Raw genomic sequence first — 16,454 nt, forward strand, 5'->3', positions numbered from 1 at the left:
GTTGAATCGGTTGAAAAATGTAGAAATTAGAGTGGAAAAACGAAATTTTAGAGAATTTTGGTTGAATTTCAAAATAAAAGATGTGAAGTTTTTGGGAAGTGGGACGTTGTGGAATAGGTAGGCAAAAGATGAACAGTTGAAAGTTGGAACGAGTTGAATCGGTTGAAAAATGTAGAAGTTAGAGCTGAAAAACGAAATTTTGTGAAAATTTGTCGGAATTTTTAACGTGAAAACGTGAAATTTTTGAATTTGGGAATTTTGGGAATGTCGAGAATCCTTCCGAATGTGATTAGAATGTGCTGAATGATGTGAATTTCAAATTGGAACGACGTAAACGTGAAATGTCGAATGTGCCATTAAGAATGAATGGGGAAAAATTTGTCGGAATTTGGGGAATTTTGCGGAATCGGAAAATGTTCGGAATGAGAAAAATACAAGCCACCCTTTCCTGAATATTTGGAATACGTGAAAAGTGGAATGGAGTGAATCGGGTGAATTTTGTGAAAGAAGAAGCGGGACAAAAAAGTGAGGAGAATAAAATATAATAATAACTAGAATTTTGCAATTTCTGGAGAAATTGCGTGTGAAGGCGAAATGTATGAATAACTTTTTCGGGGAATGCTGCCGAACGATGTTGAAACGTGTTGAATTACTTGAGAAATGTAGAATATTTGGAGAATTTGTGGTGAATTTCAAAATTGAAAGTTTGGAATATTTGGTAAGTGGGAAGTTGTGGAATAGGTAGGCAAAAGATGAACAGTTGAAAGTTGGAATGGGTTGAATCGGTTGAAAAATGTAGAAATTCGAGTAGAAAAACGAAATTTTGGAGAATTTGGTTGAATTTCGAATTTGGAATTTTTGGTAAGTGGGAAGTTGTGGAATAGGTAGGCAAAAGATGTACAGTTGAAAGTTGGAACGGGTTGAATCAGTTAAAAAATGTAGAAGTTAGAGCAAATGTTGAATCCCCATAGAGAATGAATGGGAAAATAAAAAAAGCAATTGCGCCAAAATCTTTCTAAATTTGGAAAAAAAAACAAAAAACGGCCTCAAGAGGTTCACTTTTGGGGTAAAAATGTTGAAACGGGTTAAATCGGACAAAAAACGAAAAAGTTAGCGCAATTGTAGCTATTTGGGGCACTTAGTGTTGAAATAAGGTCACTTCTGGGTTGATTCGGGTCATTTCCGGTCTAATGTGGGTCACTTCCGGTTTATTTGGGTCACTTCCGGTTTAAAACAGGTCACTTCCGGTTTAGCTGAGGTCACTTCCGGTTTATTTGGGGTCATTTCCGGTCTAAAATGGTCACTTCCGGTTCATTTGGGGTCACTTCCGGTTTGATTTGGGGTCACTTCCGGTTTACCTGAGGTCACTTCCGGTCTATTTGGGGTCACTTTCGGTTTGATTTGGGCCACTTCCGGTTCATTTTGGGTTCATTGGGGGCACTAGAGGGTCAATCCAAGATGGCCGCCACACTGGAATTGGGGGTCAAGGGTTGAATGTGTAAGCGTAGTGGAAGTGGGGGTGAATGGGAGTGAATGTGGGAAGCATAAGGTGAATGCATTTGGAATGGGTTGAATCGGTCGAAAAATGTAGAAATTACAGTAGAAAAACGAAATTTTAGAGAATTTTGGTTGAATTTCAAATTTGAGAATTTGGAATTTTTGGTAAGTGGGAAGTTGTGTAGGCAAAAGATGAACAGTTGAAAGTTGGAACGGGTTGAATCGGTTGAAAAATGTAGAAATTAGAGTGGAATAACGGAATTTGAGAGAATTTTGGTTGAATTTCAAATTTGAAAATTTGGAATTTTTGGTAAGTGGGAAGTTGTGGAATAGGTAGGCAAAAGATGAACAGTTGAAAGTTGGAATGGGTTGAATCGGTTGAAAAATGTAGAAGTTAGAGGTGAAAAACCAAATTTTGTGAAATGTCGAATGTGCCATTAAGAATGGATGGGGAAAAATTTGTCGGAATTTTGGGAATTTTGCGGAATCGGAAAATTTTCGGAATGAGAAAAATACAAGCCACCCTTTCCTGAATATTTGGAATACGTGAAAAGTGGAATGGAGTGAATCGGATGAATTTTGTGAAAGAAGAAGCGGGACAAAAAAGTGAGGAGAATAAAATATAATAATAATAATAACTAGAATTTTGCAATTTCTGGAGAAATTGCGTGTGAAGGCGAAATGTATGAATAACTTTTTCGGGGAATGCTGCCGAACGATGTTGAAACGTGTTCAATTACTTGAGAACATTTGGAGAATTTGTGGTGAATTTCAAAATTGAAAGTTTGGAATATTTGGTAAGTGGGAAGTTGTGGAATAGGTATGCAAAAGATGAACAGTTGAAAATTGGAATGGTTGAATCGGTTGAAAAATGTAGAAATTAGAATAGAAAAATGAAATTTTGGAGAATTTGGTTGAATTTCAAATTTGGAATCTTGGTAAGTGGGAAGTTGTGGAATAGGTAGGCAAAAGATGAACAGTTGAAAGTTGGACTAGGTAGAATCGGTTGAAAATGGTAGAAATTAGAGTAGAAAAACCAAATTTTAGAGAATTTCGAATTATTGGTAAGTGAGAAGTTGTGGAATAGTTAGGCATAAAATGCATGAGCTAAATGTTGAAACGGGTTGAATTGGTGGCAAAATGAATAAGTTAGAAAGGAAAAACGCTGTTAAATGACACTGAATGACGTATACATGAAGTGGGATTTAGCTGAACCTGTTGATGTTGGGACAATACAAATAGGTTAAAAAAATTTGGAAACTGCAGGTGAATATGTACATTTTAGAAAAAGCAGTAAGCAAGAAAACCAATAAGCGAGTAAAAACAGTACATACGCAAGAAGTATTAGTCAACAAGAAACAGTCAGCAAGGTAACTACTAAGAATCAAATCTGAATCTGTTCTTATTAGGCATAACGAAATCTGCATGACAACATAACGTCCACCAGGTGTCAGTGCTGAGCGACAGTTATTAAGCATGAGATGAACAGTTTAAAGTTGGAACATGTCGAAAAAGACATTCCTGTCCACAAATCCCATTGGAAAATAAGGATGCTGAGGCCAAAGACGTGTTGCTTTGACGTTGGGGATGTCTGGATAATCTGCAGTAAAATCAAAAACACCAAAAATAAATCCTCTATCCACATTAAAAGTAAAATAACATAGTGTATTTAAAAGTTGACAGAATTACATTGCATGTCTAATGAAAAAATATGCACATCTCTTGAAACTTGTTACAAATGTAAGGCTGTGTGTGCAATTGTTACAGACAGAAATGATTAAGACAGCTCATCCGCTATGCAACATATTTAGTTTCAGCGTCCTCTACTGGCAAAAATACATATTGCACTTGGGCGCATGCGTTTCTTCCTCTAAATAGAAAACAAACCTTCCTATAAACCAAAAGTTCTGGGGAGGCAAGTGCCACATAATGTTGATCTTTTATTTATCAATGTATGCAAACGAATGGTTTTTATGTATTATCTATCCATTTACCTGGCCGTTTATTACACCCAAAAGCAAATATAGCTTTTTCTATACGATAGACATCCATTGTACATTCTCATATTAACCTTGAGAGGGTTTAAAAAAATATTTACGTACCATCTTTGTCGTTGCCTGATGGATCTGTCCAGGTTCCCCCTTCCTTAGTTGTGCGTTTTTTCGTTCGTGTCCACCGTGTTGCTTAAGGTGAGTCAGTTCCACATGGACTATGGAAAATGTGAGTCGGCAGACAGTGCATATTTTCCTCACACTTTTTGACAAATCTATTTTCTGCTTCACTGTCCACTCGGCAAGTTTGAAACTTGTGTGCTTCTTTTTAGTAATACTTACCCCCTTGCGGTCGCAGTAACTGCCTGGAACGCGTCCATGCTGCTGAGTTAACTTCTGCAATCTACTTTGTGGTGCCACCGCACATGAGATGATCGCATTCCGTATTGTTTTCTATGTTCTTTGGACAGCAGGCCAAAGAACGCTACCGTAAATTCTATCTATCAATCTAGAATGGGAATACATGCGACATCTGAGCAACATTTTCAAAATAAACCATAGTATTCCAGAATACTAAAATAAAGACAGCTGAAGTTACAAATATCCCAAAATAAGACATGGGTAAAATACCATTACTATAGATTAAAATAGATTGAAATCATATACTATACAATACATTAATACCATTAACTACACATTGAAACAATATATTTGCGACTGTATTTGCTATAAACAAAATAATAAACTGGGTCACCTAAATCGGCATATGACGTTGCCTCTCTCTCTCTCTCTCTCTCTCTCCAACTTGGTGTCGTGGAGCCACACCAGCATCTCTGGTCGCAGGTCGAAGAGGCCGGCCTCTGAGGGTGGTCTCTATAGGGGGCAAATGTTGATGAAGTGGTTAAATATATTATCATAATTTAATAAAAATGAATAAAATAAATTATTTTGTGCATTTAACTTTAAACTTTAATAGTAGAACATTTTAACCAGAACAAACAAGTAACACAAAATACAAACAACAGAACAAAAAAAAAAAAATTACCACAAAAACCCCTCTTCCACTCCTCTAATGGAAACATTCTGGTGGCATTGGTGGCGTCCACAAACTCCTTGTTCAAATTCACCATTGATTTTAAAGGCCACAAAGCGAAAGGGCTCTTCTTCCAGTTCCTGCGCAAAGAAATTTCATGACAATTTATTATGTTTGAAACACCACGAGAAAACATGATGGATGGATGGATGGGGTCGGGTAGGTAGGTATGTAGCTTGGTTAGATATAGATATATAAACAGAAAGACAGACAGATAGACAGACAGACAGCTGTGTCTGAGACAATATCCTACAAAGTTGGTGATCCAGATTTTGAGAAAACTCCTAAAGCATGAATCTGACTTCAACCTTAATGATGGTGAGCCACTGATAGCAGTGCATCCCAAGTAAATAACAGTATTGATTCAATTGAGAACACCTTTGTTTATACACATAAAAAACTGCTTGCTTTAGGTACCTTTATTACAGTATTTTCTGTGGAGTGGAGCTCTACGCCACTAGAAGATGATGTTGTCATGTGTGTCATGGACAGCCGCTGTCCAAGTTTGACATGGAAAAAGTTGGTTTCGCGCCATGTGAGGACCTTAATTTCTCTTTGATCCTGTAATGAAAATGACAAATTAGTATTAGTTGTTGAAATGTAGATCTAGGCTAAGGCAACATGATGCCCTAAGGGACCTTACTCAGGTGAAATGAGAGTGTGACAGATATCTTTACTGAGACTCTCTCTCTCTCTCTCTCTCTCTCTCTCTCTCTCTCTCTCTCTCTCTCTCTCTCTCTCTCTCTCGACACAATCAACAGATTAGCATTAGCAATACGCTATCGCAATACAACAACAAAAATCTGCTATAAAACTGCTCCTCAACCAATTGTTTCTTTGCAATTGTATTTGCAATACCGTAATTATTCTAATAATTATCGCCCATATTCTAATAACCGCCCTGTGTGTGTTAGCGATAGCATAAATAAAACACTGATACCTCTAATTATCGCCCATGCTGCTAAAAAATTCCCCCCAAAACTTACGTTTTCCTCCGCGACCACATGCCGACGTCTTTGCGCAAGTTTAAATATGACTGATTTGACAGCGCGTTGAACGTCCCTTTTAATTTGTTTTTCTCCATAAACTATGATACAATTACACTCGTCACTCCGCAACAATATCCTCACACAATTACGTTCTCGGTGCATGGGCTCGAACAAGACGATCGCGTTAATATGACGTGTACAACACGTGATGTGCGACGGTAGCGTGTCGCATCGATGGCGGCGTCAATTGACGCACCCCGCTGTTAGAGGTAGCTCAAAACAGCCGCTGTCCTCGTGTTAAAAACACCAGTGAGATACTACATAAGGAAAATATACATATTATCGCCCTTTTCAGTGCCCCTTGGCAATCGGACAATAATGGGTGATAATTGGAATAAATACGGTAATTTAATAAAACGGGTACCTTAAATCCACGGAAGACTTTGCTTGTAATGATTTTACACAGCCACTAAGTGTCAGTGTCGAGCAACTGAATCAAGATCGCGATCGTATTTGCAATAGAAATATAATAAAACTAGGTCACTTAAATACGCAGTTGGAAAAATATGGGGAGAAGAAAAATTAAAGTATCTATTGAATTGATACAACTAATACATTTAATATAATGACGCAATACACAATTTATACACGGACAACAAAATATAACTAAGAGGTGAAATATATGATCATAATTTAGATTAAATTAATTCAATTTTATAAAAATAAATAAAATAAACAATGACGATTTTGTGCATTTAAATTCAAACTTTAATCATAGTACATATTAAACAGAACAACAAAGAAGTAACAAGAAACACAAACAATAGAACAAAATTTCAAACAAAATTACCACAAAAACCCCTCTGGGGGAAAATTAGGGCCCTCGGGGAATCTTTGGTTCCACTCATCGAAAGGAACCGTTTTGGTGGCATTGTTGAGGTTGACAAGCTCCACGTGTTTGCCTTTTATTTTAAAGGCCACAACATGAAACTGTTCTTCCAGTTCCTGCGCAAAGAAATGTTTTGACAATTTATTATGGGTTTAAAACACTACGAGAAAACATGATGCATGGATGGATGGATGGATGGATGGATGGATGGATGGATGGATGGATGGATGGATGGATGGATGGATGGATGGATGGATGAAGTTGGTTCGGTTGGGTAGGTAGGTAGGTAGGTAGGTAGGTAGGTTGGTTAGATAGATAGATAGATAGATAGATAGATAGATAGATAGATAGATAGATAGATAGATAGATAGATAGATAGATAGATAGATAGATAGATAGATAGATAGATAGATAGATAGATAGACAGGCAGACAGATAAAAAACGTAAAACCTAAAACAATTTGATTAATTTCATGAACATAATTACAACCACAATGATTTTATACAGTCAGGGAAGCAAGTAAAATTGTATGTCTTCCTGATAGAGCTGTATCTGAGACAAAATCTTACAAAATTGGTGATCCAGATTTAGAGAAAACTCTAAAGCATGATTCTGACTTCAGCCTTGATGATGATGAGCCACTGATAGCAGTTTATCTCAAGTAAATAACAGTATTGTTTAAATTTAAAATAACTTTGTTTATACACGGGAAAAAACTGCTTGCTTTAGGTACCTTTATCACAGTATTTTCTGTGGTGTGGAGCTCCACGCCATCAGAACACGTTGTCGTCATGTGCGTCATTGAAAGCCGCTGTCCAACAACTACTCGAAAAAAGTTGCTCTCCCGCCACCTGAGCACCTTTATTTCCGTTTGATCCTATAATGAAAATGTCAAATTAGTACTAGGTGTTGGAATGTAGATCTACGCTGCAATTACAAAGGCAACATGATGCCCGAAGGGACCTTACTCAGGTGAAATGAGAGGGTGATATATATCTATATTTAGACACACACATGCGCACGCACGCACACATAGTGTGAGAGAGAAAGAGAACAATCAGTTTACTTTTTTCAAATAAAAGATGCCCAATGGGACTGGCATCGCGCGTGTCAGCACCATCCTAATGGGGCGGATCTAAAAAATAAAGACAGATTAAACATCAATACTTCATGAAGGAGAGGGAGCAAAAAGAGAGAGCGTGATCTTACAGCAGAGACAATGCCGTCTGTCGTAAACAGGACACCCTCCTCATGGCTGATGTCCTTTAATTCCCTGGTAATACTTGAAGGGTACAGCAGAGCTGTCCCCTTTGCCTCCAAATCAGGCGTCACCTCCATCCCCCCAGCCACGTAAATGGTGGTGTTGTGCCGGGAGAGGAGGACCCCTTCTTCTCTTCCCCGGCCAAAATTAATAAATCGAAATGTACCTCCGACAGAGACGTCGGAGGCTAAACTTGCGAAAAGCACAATTTTGCACACTCGGTGGCCATCACAGAGGGCCGCCACTGTGTTAAAGTGGGAGGCCCCAGCCTGCACCGTGCCATCCTCTTTTAGGACCCATCGAGAATGTTTCTCATTTGTTTTTAAGGCCACCACTTTTGCCGTGAGAGCCGCTGGCAATTGTTGGAGGGTCCAAAGGTTTTCCATTCTGAAAAAAATAAATAAAAACAATAACTGATCGGCAGAGACATAATTACGACAGCACTTATATGTGGTTTAATTAGTCTACGTGATGACAGAAACTGATTTCATAAAAGAGCAGCCCTACCCCTTTGGAAGGATTATGGTAAGTGTGTATACCCTTCCCCAATATCTATTGTTGAATTGTTTTTGTTGTTTTTATCTATCTATCTATCTATCTATCTATCTATCGTTCTATCTTATATCTGTTAACATTTCGTTTTTATTTATTTATTTATTTATTTATTTATTTATTTATTTATTTATTTATTTATTTATTTATTTATTTATTTATTTATTTATTTATTTATTTATTTATTTATTTATTTATTTATTTATTTATTTATTTATTTATTTAATTCCTATGGACTACTTCCAATATTGTGTATTTTGGAAGATGTTAAGAGTTGACTCCTTTGATCTACAATTTCATCCCCTACATAATTTTGGAAGCTCATACGTTGGCACCTGTGCATTTGTTCCCACGGTAAGCAAAGATTGATTTTCTATTTGTTATAGTGAAATAAACATCTGCATACTACTGCCAGAAACGGTGGTGAGAGTTGACTCTGATCTAGCCGCCCAACTCGCATGATTGACAGCGCCACGTTTTTTTTTTTCTGGCCGCGCACTAGTTCTCAGGCTTTTTCCCCACACGCGGTACAGATCAAAAGACAAGATGTACATTCACTGTCTGTCTCAAAAACTAAACCATATGAAGAAATATATTGTTCGAGAGATGCTTACTAATGGATCCATTTTTTTGAGGACATAGGTATAATAGATATAATAATATAGATTTTTAAGGTTATAGGGCTCATTTAATAGTTTTACACTTGCCGTCGTGCGCGAGGTTTATTTCGTTTCTTTTTCTTTCCTTGAATTCCAGCTAGCTCTTCTTCAACCAAATCGGTACAATTGTTATTAAACATTGTAAGAAACGGACCTGAAGACGTCTGACTCAAATTCGAATTTGAGTCAGACGTCTTCACGCGGAAAAGTGAGGATGTTACTTAATTTTCACCCAGTTTAAAGTAGTAAATACTAATTTACACAGTAACACAATGGTCTACAGTACAACAATAGACTACAAAGTGTTTATAAATGTTTTGGGAAAATCGGATTTCGGATTGGGCTGACATTGTTAAAAAGCGACTTACCTTTTCGACGTGTGGGAAAGTCTGATGGGAACTTGTGTGCGCCCCAATATCTTTGCGGGTAGTGGGAAATTTCAGTTAAAGTGCACGCTAAACAGATATGCCACATTTGCATATGCAATCGATAAAAAGAGTGTCAGACACACATTCGATAAAAAGAGTGTCAGACACACATATCCCTGTAAATTCGTCTGAAATGTGACTAAACGATTGAGTGAACATGTTTCAGCATTTTAAGATGATGTTAATGATATACTACGATCACAGTCCTTGTGAATTCCGATTTCTATGAACGTAACACAACCCCCAACTCCGCCCCCATGCATCGTTAATATGATATTAATTACACACGGAAGAAAGACAAATACTAACTGCTAAACACATCATGTGAAATGTGATTATACGATCGAGAGCTGTCAGTCATGGTGAAAACATATTTTCGACTACAATTCTGATCGCGATTCTAAATGTCATTCTCTGCGGCCAGATGTCGTTCACCAAATATAAATTGGGAATTACTACGTGGTGAAATACATGGGCATATGAACATAATGAATTAGTATTCTTAAACGAATAAATGTCTGATTTGTGTATTTTGTAAGTTGCTGAATGTTGACTCTTATCTAGCAGCGCAAATCTGCGTGTACGCGACTTTTCTAAAATTTAGAAAAGGTATGTACACGCAAATGTCTAGTAAATGAAATGTGAGGATATTGGAATACTTAATTAATTTTCACAAAGTTTAAAGTGGCGAGTAATAATTTCCACTGTAACACAGAAACGCAATTGTTTACAGATTACCGGCCCTGATTGGCTACCATAACGCTGCCTTAGCAACCGCTCACATAATTGGGCGCTGCCTTAGACAACCGCTCACGTAATTGGGCGCTGCCTTAGCCAATCGCTCACCGATTTATTACGTTAACCCGGAAAGTCCTGATTTAGGGACGAAATAGTTTTTTTTTTTTTTTTTAATCAAAGAAGTAATACAAGAAATAATATAAATAACCTTCAGAAACTCTGAAAAAGTATGAATAAATTGGGCTTGACTCGAAAGTGTTCAAATTCATGTTTAAATATTGGAAACAAAATATAATAAATCACACACGAGAAGAAAAAAAATTGTGCTTTTTGGGACGAAATACAGTTTTTTTTAATCGAATCAAAGAAGTAATGATAACTTTCAGAAACGCTGAAGACATACAAATAAAAACATATCAAGTATTTTACTGATTCAATAGATAATAAACATAAAAATGATTAACGACAACGAACAAAGACTTGAATGAGTTCAAACTTATGTTTAAATATTTTCGGACTGAATACAATGTTGTTGGTTTTTTGCTGAATCAAACATGTAATGCTAGAAATAATGTAGATAACTTTTAGAAACTCTCAAGAAATAACAAAAATAATAATTAATAAACATAAAAATGATAAACGACAACAAACAAAGAACAAGAACAAACAAAAACAGAAAACATATCAAATGTTTTACTGATTAAATAAATAATAAACACAGTGATGATAAACAATAGTGAATTAAGACTTAAATGTGTTCAAATTTTCGTGTAAACATTTGACACACTAAACATAATGAACCAAACGCAAGAAAAGAAAAAGTGTGCTTTTTAGGACAAAAATGCAGTATGATTCTTTTTCCAGCTGAATCAAAGACGGCAGTGGGGCAAAAATATGCCATAAAGGAAGTCATGCTTGTGCATGGGGATGCTATTTTGTATTTTGAATGTTATGTGAAGGGGCACTGGGTAGCACGTCCGCCTCACAGTTAGGAGGGTGCGGGTTCGATTCCACCTCCAGCCCTCCATGTGTGGAGTTTGCATCTTCTCCCCGGGGTGCGTGGGTTTTCTCCGGGCACTCCAGTTTCCTCCCACATCCCAAATACATGCTTGGTAGGCCGATTGAAGACTGAAGTGCACACCCGCGACCCCGTGGGGACTAAGCGGTTCAGAAAATGGATGGATGGATGTTATGTTAATTTCAGTGTTGTTTTTTGAGAGTTTAAGTGGAACATGATTGTAGACGCTGTTATACAAAAGATAATGCAAACATAATGTGAGGCAAATATATAATAAATAAATAAATAAATGAAAAAATAAATAAATAAATAAATAAATGAGAACAGAAAACAGACTGTATCTGAGGCTTAGTAGAGTAAAATCAGAGGCTTCCGACTGTTAAAGGCCAAGCTGTTCTTTGTCAGCATTTCTGGATGCGTGTAAAACCACAGGCAAGACCCAAGAACATACTAAAAAAAACATGAAAGAGGTGTTGAGGAAAAGGAGGAAAATGCTTCATGAAAATGTTCCTTGTTGGTTACTCACAGAAGAATCAGAAGAAGTCCTGTGTGTTACCATGCTGGTTTGCGAGTTTGTGTTTCATGATGCTGGCCTCCCTTGTACAGGTTTTTTTGAAAGGCTTGGCTCTCCCTGTGCTATAATATAACATCATAATTAATTCATATTTAAAAATCACATTACAAATGTGAGTTGAAAAAGACATTCAAAATTAAAGAGAGTGTTTTGTGACAATAGTCAAATACAGTCATACATCAAGCATATGTACAACTTGTGTCCATCTTGAGTGAATGATATGAACACATTCAATTTGGAATGACAATTACTTACGTGTTGCTTGGAGTCAATAGAAAAGGAGAATAACACTGGTCCCATGGATCTTCTTAAAATTTCGGTCATTTTTTTGGCGAGACAGGCCAGGTCTCATCAAGGCTGAGTACCAAGGTGGCCAAGGTGGTCTAGACAAATGGAGCATGTGGAGCCACACGCAACATAAAAAACTGAAGAAGAAAAAACATAGAGGTGGTTGAGGACACGAGTTGAAAAAGACATTCAAAATTAAAGAGAGTGTTTTGTGACAATAGTCAATAATAATTGGCTACTTACAGAGGAATAAGAAGTCCTGCTTCTTGCCACCATCTCTCTCTCTCTCTCTCTCTCTCTCTCTCTCTCTCTCTCTCTCTCTCTCTCTCTCTCTCGTGTAACATCAAAGCTCCAACTTGGTGTCGTGGAGCCACACCAGCATCTCTGGTCCCAGGTCGAAGAGGCCGGTCTCTGAGGGTGGTCTATAAAGGGGGCAGGTGTTGATGATGTGGTCGGCTGTCTGCTCGGGAGCGCCGCACTCGCATGCCGCACTGTCCGCCAGTCCCCACTAGACATGTTGAAGCGCCCAACACCAGTTCTTAAGCGGTTCAGTGTGGTCCACTGCTGGCGAGGTAGTTCGTCTCCTCCTATGGCGCCGTCTCCTGGTTCCCAGACATAACGGTGCATGAGGGAGGGGCCAGCTGCCTCCCACTCCAGCTTCCAAGCTGCCACCAGCCAGGCATCTCTGGAGATGCCTTCAGGGATGGAATTGAGCATCTCTTGTGCTGCCATGTTGTAGGGGTGGCGTGCCTTGAGTCTGCTTGGGAGTCATTGGTCCATGATGAATGTTTTTGCATGCTCAAGGTTTTTGTGGAGAAAAAAAAACAATCCAGCTAAATTGATTGAAAATGTATGATTCTACAGAGGGCTCACACAAGCTTAACTATAAATTACAACATGTTACAATGTTATAATTACATTACAATAAGGTGATATGTCATGCCTACCTCTGGCCTCCATTCTGGGATGAACTGCTTTCGCCAGATAAAAACTGTTAAAATACAAAAGAGTGAATAGCAGCATTTACTGTCTTTAGAAAGAGAGGAAAAAACATGTTTCATGACGAGCAACTTACCTCATCTGTTTTCTGTTCTCGCCTGGTGATTATGACATTCAAAAAAATTCAAAATAAAAGTTCAAAACAATTAAAAAATTAAAATGTAAAAGGCCTTCCCTTAACTCATCTTTAAAATTAGATTGTAAAATAAAGGTTTAAAAGGTTAAAATTTGATTGTAAAATAAAGGTTTAAAAGGTTAAAATTTGATTGTAAGATAAAGTTTTAAAAGGTTAAAATTTGATTGTAAAATAAAGGTTTAAAAGGTTAAAATTTGATTGTAAAATAAAGTTTTAAAAGGTTAAAATTTGATTGTAAGATAAAGGTTTAAAAGGTTAAAATTTGATTGTAAAATAAAGGTTTAAAAAGTTAAAAAGTCTCCTCTCAACCATAAGTTAATTTAAAAAGTTAACAAGTTAACAAGTTAAGAGTTTTAAAAGTTAAAATTTTAAAAAAATAAAAGTAACATTTTTAAAAATTAAAACGTTAAGTTAAGGGAAGGCTTTTTAAAAATAAAAAGTTGAGTTAAGGGAAGGCTTTTTAAAAATTAAAAAGTTGAGTTAAGGGAAGGCTTTTTGAAATTTTAAAAAGTCTTTGCCTTCCCTTAACTCAACGTGATTCCTCACCGACCCCCAACCACTATTCCATCTCAACCTATAGGACTATCTTCCCACCATAGACATGAGGTCCTATCTGCAGGTTTCTTTCATTTGTCATTTTGAGCAACTTTCGCCCCAGATCCCATCTCACCTAAAGGCAACAAATCACCCACCACATCCCACCACTAATATTATACACTTACGACAACGTTCACGTTCTGATTTCCATCCTTTTTGCAAATGCTGAACCACATGATTTAGCTGTGACTTACCTTTCAGTGGCCAAAACACAGAAAACAGGATTGTGATAGCTGTAGTACGTTTGCAAGACACCTGAATGAAGAGCACACTGAGGTCGAGAGACAAAAATTAAGTCAAGCAATGTGTTTTTGTCAGTGGTAGCAGTGGTTATGAGTTGCGTGTAACCTGTTGAGCGAAACAAATCGAGAATGGGCTTGAATGAGGCAGATAGCATATCTTCATTAAAATCTCCACATACCAAGATCTGATGATGGTCCATTACTTCAAGGTACCGCAAGAGATTTCCCAAGCTTGGCAGAAAAGTGCGCAGACTGTTGCCTGGAGGCCTGTAAACGGCAGCAATCAACACATTGAGGGGAGCTTCAAGTTTCACCACAACAAATTCAATGTCGGTCACACCCTGTATGTATTTCTTTTCCTGGGCTGCAATGTGACTTTTGACACAAATACCTACGCCGCCACCAAGTTTCGTTGCCAAGTCAGGACAGTTTGTGTAAGAATCTCTTCGGTTCCTGTGAAACATTGTGAAGCCTTCCAAGCAGGCACGTCCATCAGCCACAGATCCTTGAAGGTGTGTCTCTGTGAAGCACAAAACATCAGCAAAGTGCAGCTCGTGGTGGCACCTGATGTCCTGCACATGACAAGACAGCCCTTCGGTGTTATGATGGACGACAACCAGGTGATTTGCTCGATCTACCGACGGCATCACGTGAAGGAGTGGCATGACGCTCTCCAAAGAATCCTCTGCCATCTCAGCAAGAGCAGCAGTGATTTCTGGATTTGCATGAAGTCTTCTCTCGTCCATATGCAGAATATGCAGACCGCTGAGCGAGGTCACTCTACTCAGAGCTACGTACCCCATGCCGTGTTCGAAAACGCCTTTCAGCGAAACAGCAGCCTCTGATGTTGTCATGCCTTGTACCTTGTGGATCGTGCAGGCAAAAGCAAGCTTGATGGGAAACTGTCGGCGCGTCACTCCAGGCTTTTTCAGCTTCTCCTCCTGTCTGTCAATGTACACACGGTTAGCGGCACGCGCTGTGTTACTCACATGATCAAGTTCCAACCCAACTTTCTTTACGCGGGCTTCATTCGGATAGTTGACCAATTCCACAATTTTTCCAAACGTCCCGTTGCACAGACCTGCTTGAACATCAAAATTACGCGTGAGCATAACACGAGCACCGAGGGCAACTCTGATCGAGTCCGGGAGCTCGCTCTTAGCGCCTTGCACAGGGAAAGTTTGCCTCGCCATTCTGCCAGTTTGTTTGTCCTTCTTGTAGTCATCTGCATCAATTTGTACAATGTCCTTATGAAGCAGATCCAGCATCGCAGAGTTATGGCCATCTACCTGTTTATTGGTGGCAAAAACATGCAGAATATGACTTGGACACATTTCTGGAGAAGTGTACCTCGTAGCAAGAAGAGCTCTGTCCAGTTCCGAAAGTTCATCAGACTTTTCTTTCACCCGGAGTCGGTTCAGCAGTTCGGCAAAGGCAACATCGTCTTTCTGCCTCATGATGGCGGTGAGCGTGATCTTTTTGAAGTTGTCACGCCAGTGGTCCAGCCGAGTGGGATCGTACACGCATAGCGGTTTGGACTGTCTCACGGGAGGGAGCTGAAAGAAATCTCCAACAGCAAGAACAGACATGCCACCAAAAGGTAAATTGATGCCTTTGATTTGTATCAACCTGGCATTCACGTAGGCAAAGAGGTCTTTGGACACCATGGAAATCTCGTCGATGATGAGTATTTGGGCGATCGACAGCTCGGCTCTGACTTCGTCCAGTTTATTGCCCAGGCCGTGGTACGGGGGTTTGAGACTTCTCGGCAGTTTGAGCAGACAATGCAAAGTTGTCCCAGAAATGTTGAATGCCGCCGTGCCAGTGAAGGCTGCGAGAACGACCGTCTGTTTGGAAATGTCGGCCTCCTCAGCCAGTCGTGGTAGTCTTTGCAGTATTTTGGTAGCCTCGGTGTAGATACACTTAATGAGATGCGATTTGCCGGTCCCGGCGCCACCGTTGATGTGGTAGAAGAACTGCTCGATGGGCTTTGAGCTACACACACGTTTTATGCACCAATCTCTGACCTTGTAGAAAACAGACGCTTGCTTTTGGTTCAGGTTCCGATACATGTCACGTAACACTGCGGGATCGATGGCAGCAGCTTCTGTCGCAATGGAAATTTCAGACGTTTCTGACCTTACGTTATAGTCCGGGACATTGTCCTCCACGTTGTCATTTGGTTCATCTCTTGCGTTGTTTTCCTCAATGCATTCGAGTCTTTGCAACTCGCTCTCAGGAGCCAGGTGGCACCATTCGTTTATGACGAGCCCGCTCTCCTCCACCTCTTGGATGGCATCGTCAATGTCTTTACTGTGCTTCTCATACCTTTCTCTGTTCCTGTTGACAATTTCGCACACACGCTCCACAGAGTCGTTATATGGTAACTGTACACAGGCATGATCATGAAACAACTGATATGAGGGACAGCGTTCAGATTTTAACTGGCAATTAGCACGATGAGGCAGGTACAGCTTGAGCAAGGAGCAGTAATATTCCTCT

At 38.9% G+C, this 16,454-nt stretch overlaps 1 long non-coding RNA gene across 1 annotated transcript; it reads right to left on the bottom strand.

Annotated features, from left to right (window-relative positions):
* Positions 1-2,764: 2,764 nt before the first annotated feature.
* On the bottom strand, positions 2,765-5,750 carry LOC133147169 (uncharacterized). The gene is made up of 5 exons (XR_009711541.1): positions 5,568-5,750; positions 4,999-5,142; positions 4,534-4,661; positions 3,600-4,361; positions 2,765-3,097 (listed from the first exon to the last, which is right to left on the bottom strand). It is a non-coding gene; the product is annotated as an uncharacterized LOC133147169 (long non-coding RNA).
* Between the last annotated feature and the right edge of the window lie 10,704 nt (positions 5,751-16,454).

Source organism: Syngnathus typhle, unplaced genomic scaffold (assembly GCF_033458585.1).
Source record: "Syngnathus typhle isolate RoL2023-S1 ecotype Sweden unplaced genomic scaffold, RoL_Styp_1.0 HiC_scaffold_34, whole genome shotgun sequence".
Classification (NCBI taxonomy): domain Eukaryota; kingdom Metazoa; phylum Chordata; class Actinopteri; order Syngnathiformes; family Syngnathidae; genus Syngnathus; species Syngnathus typhle.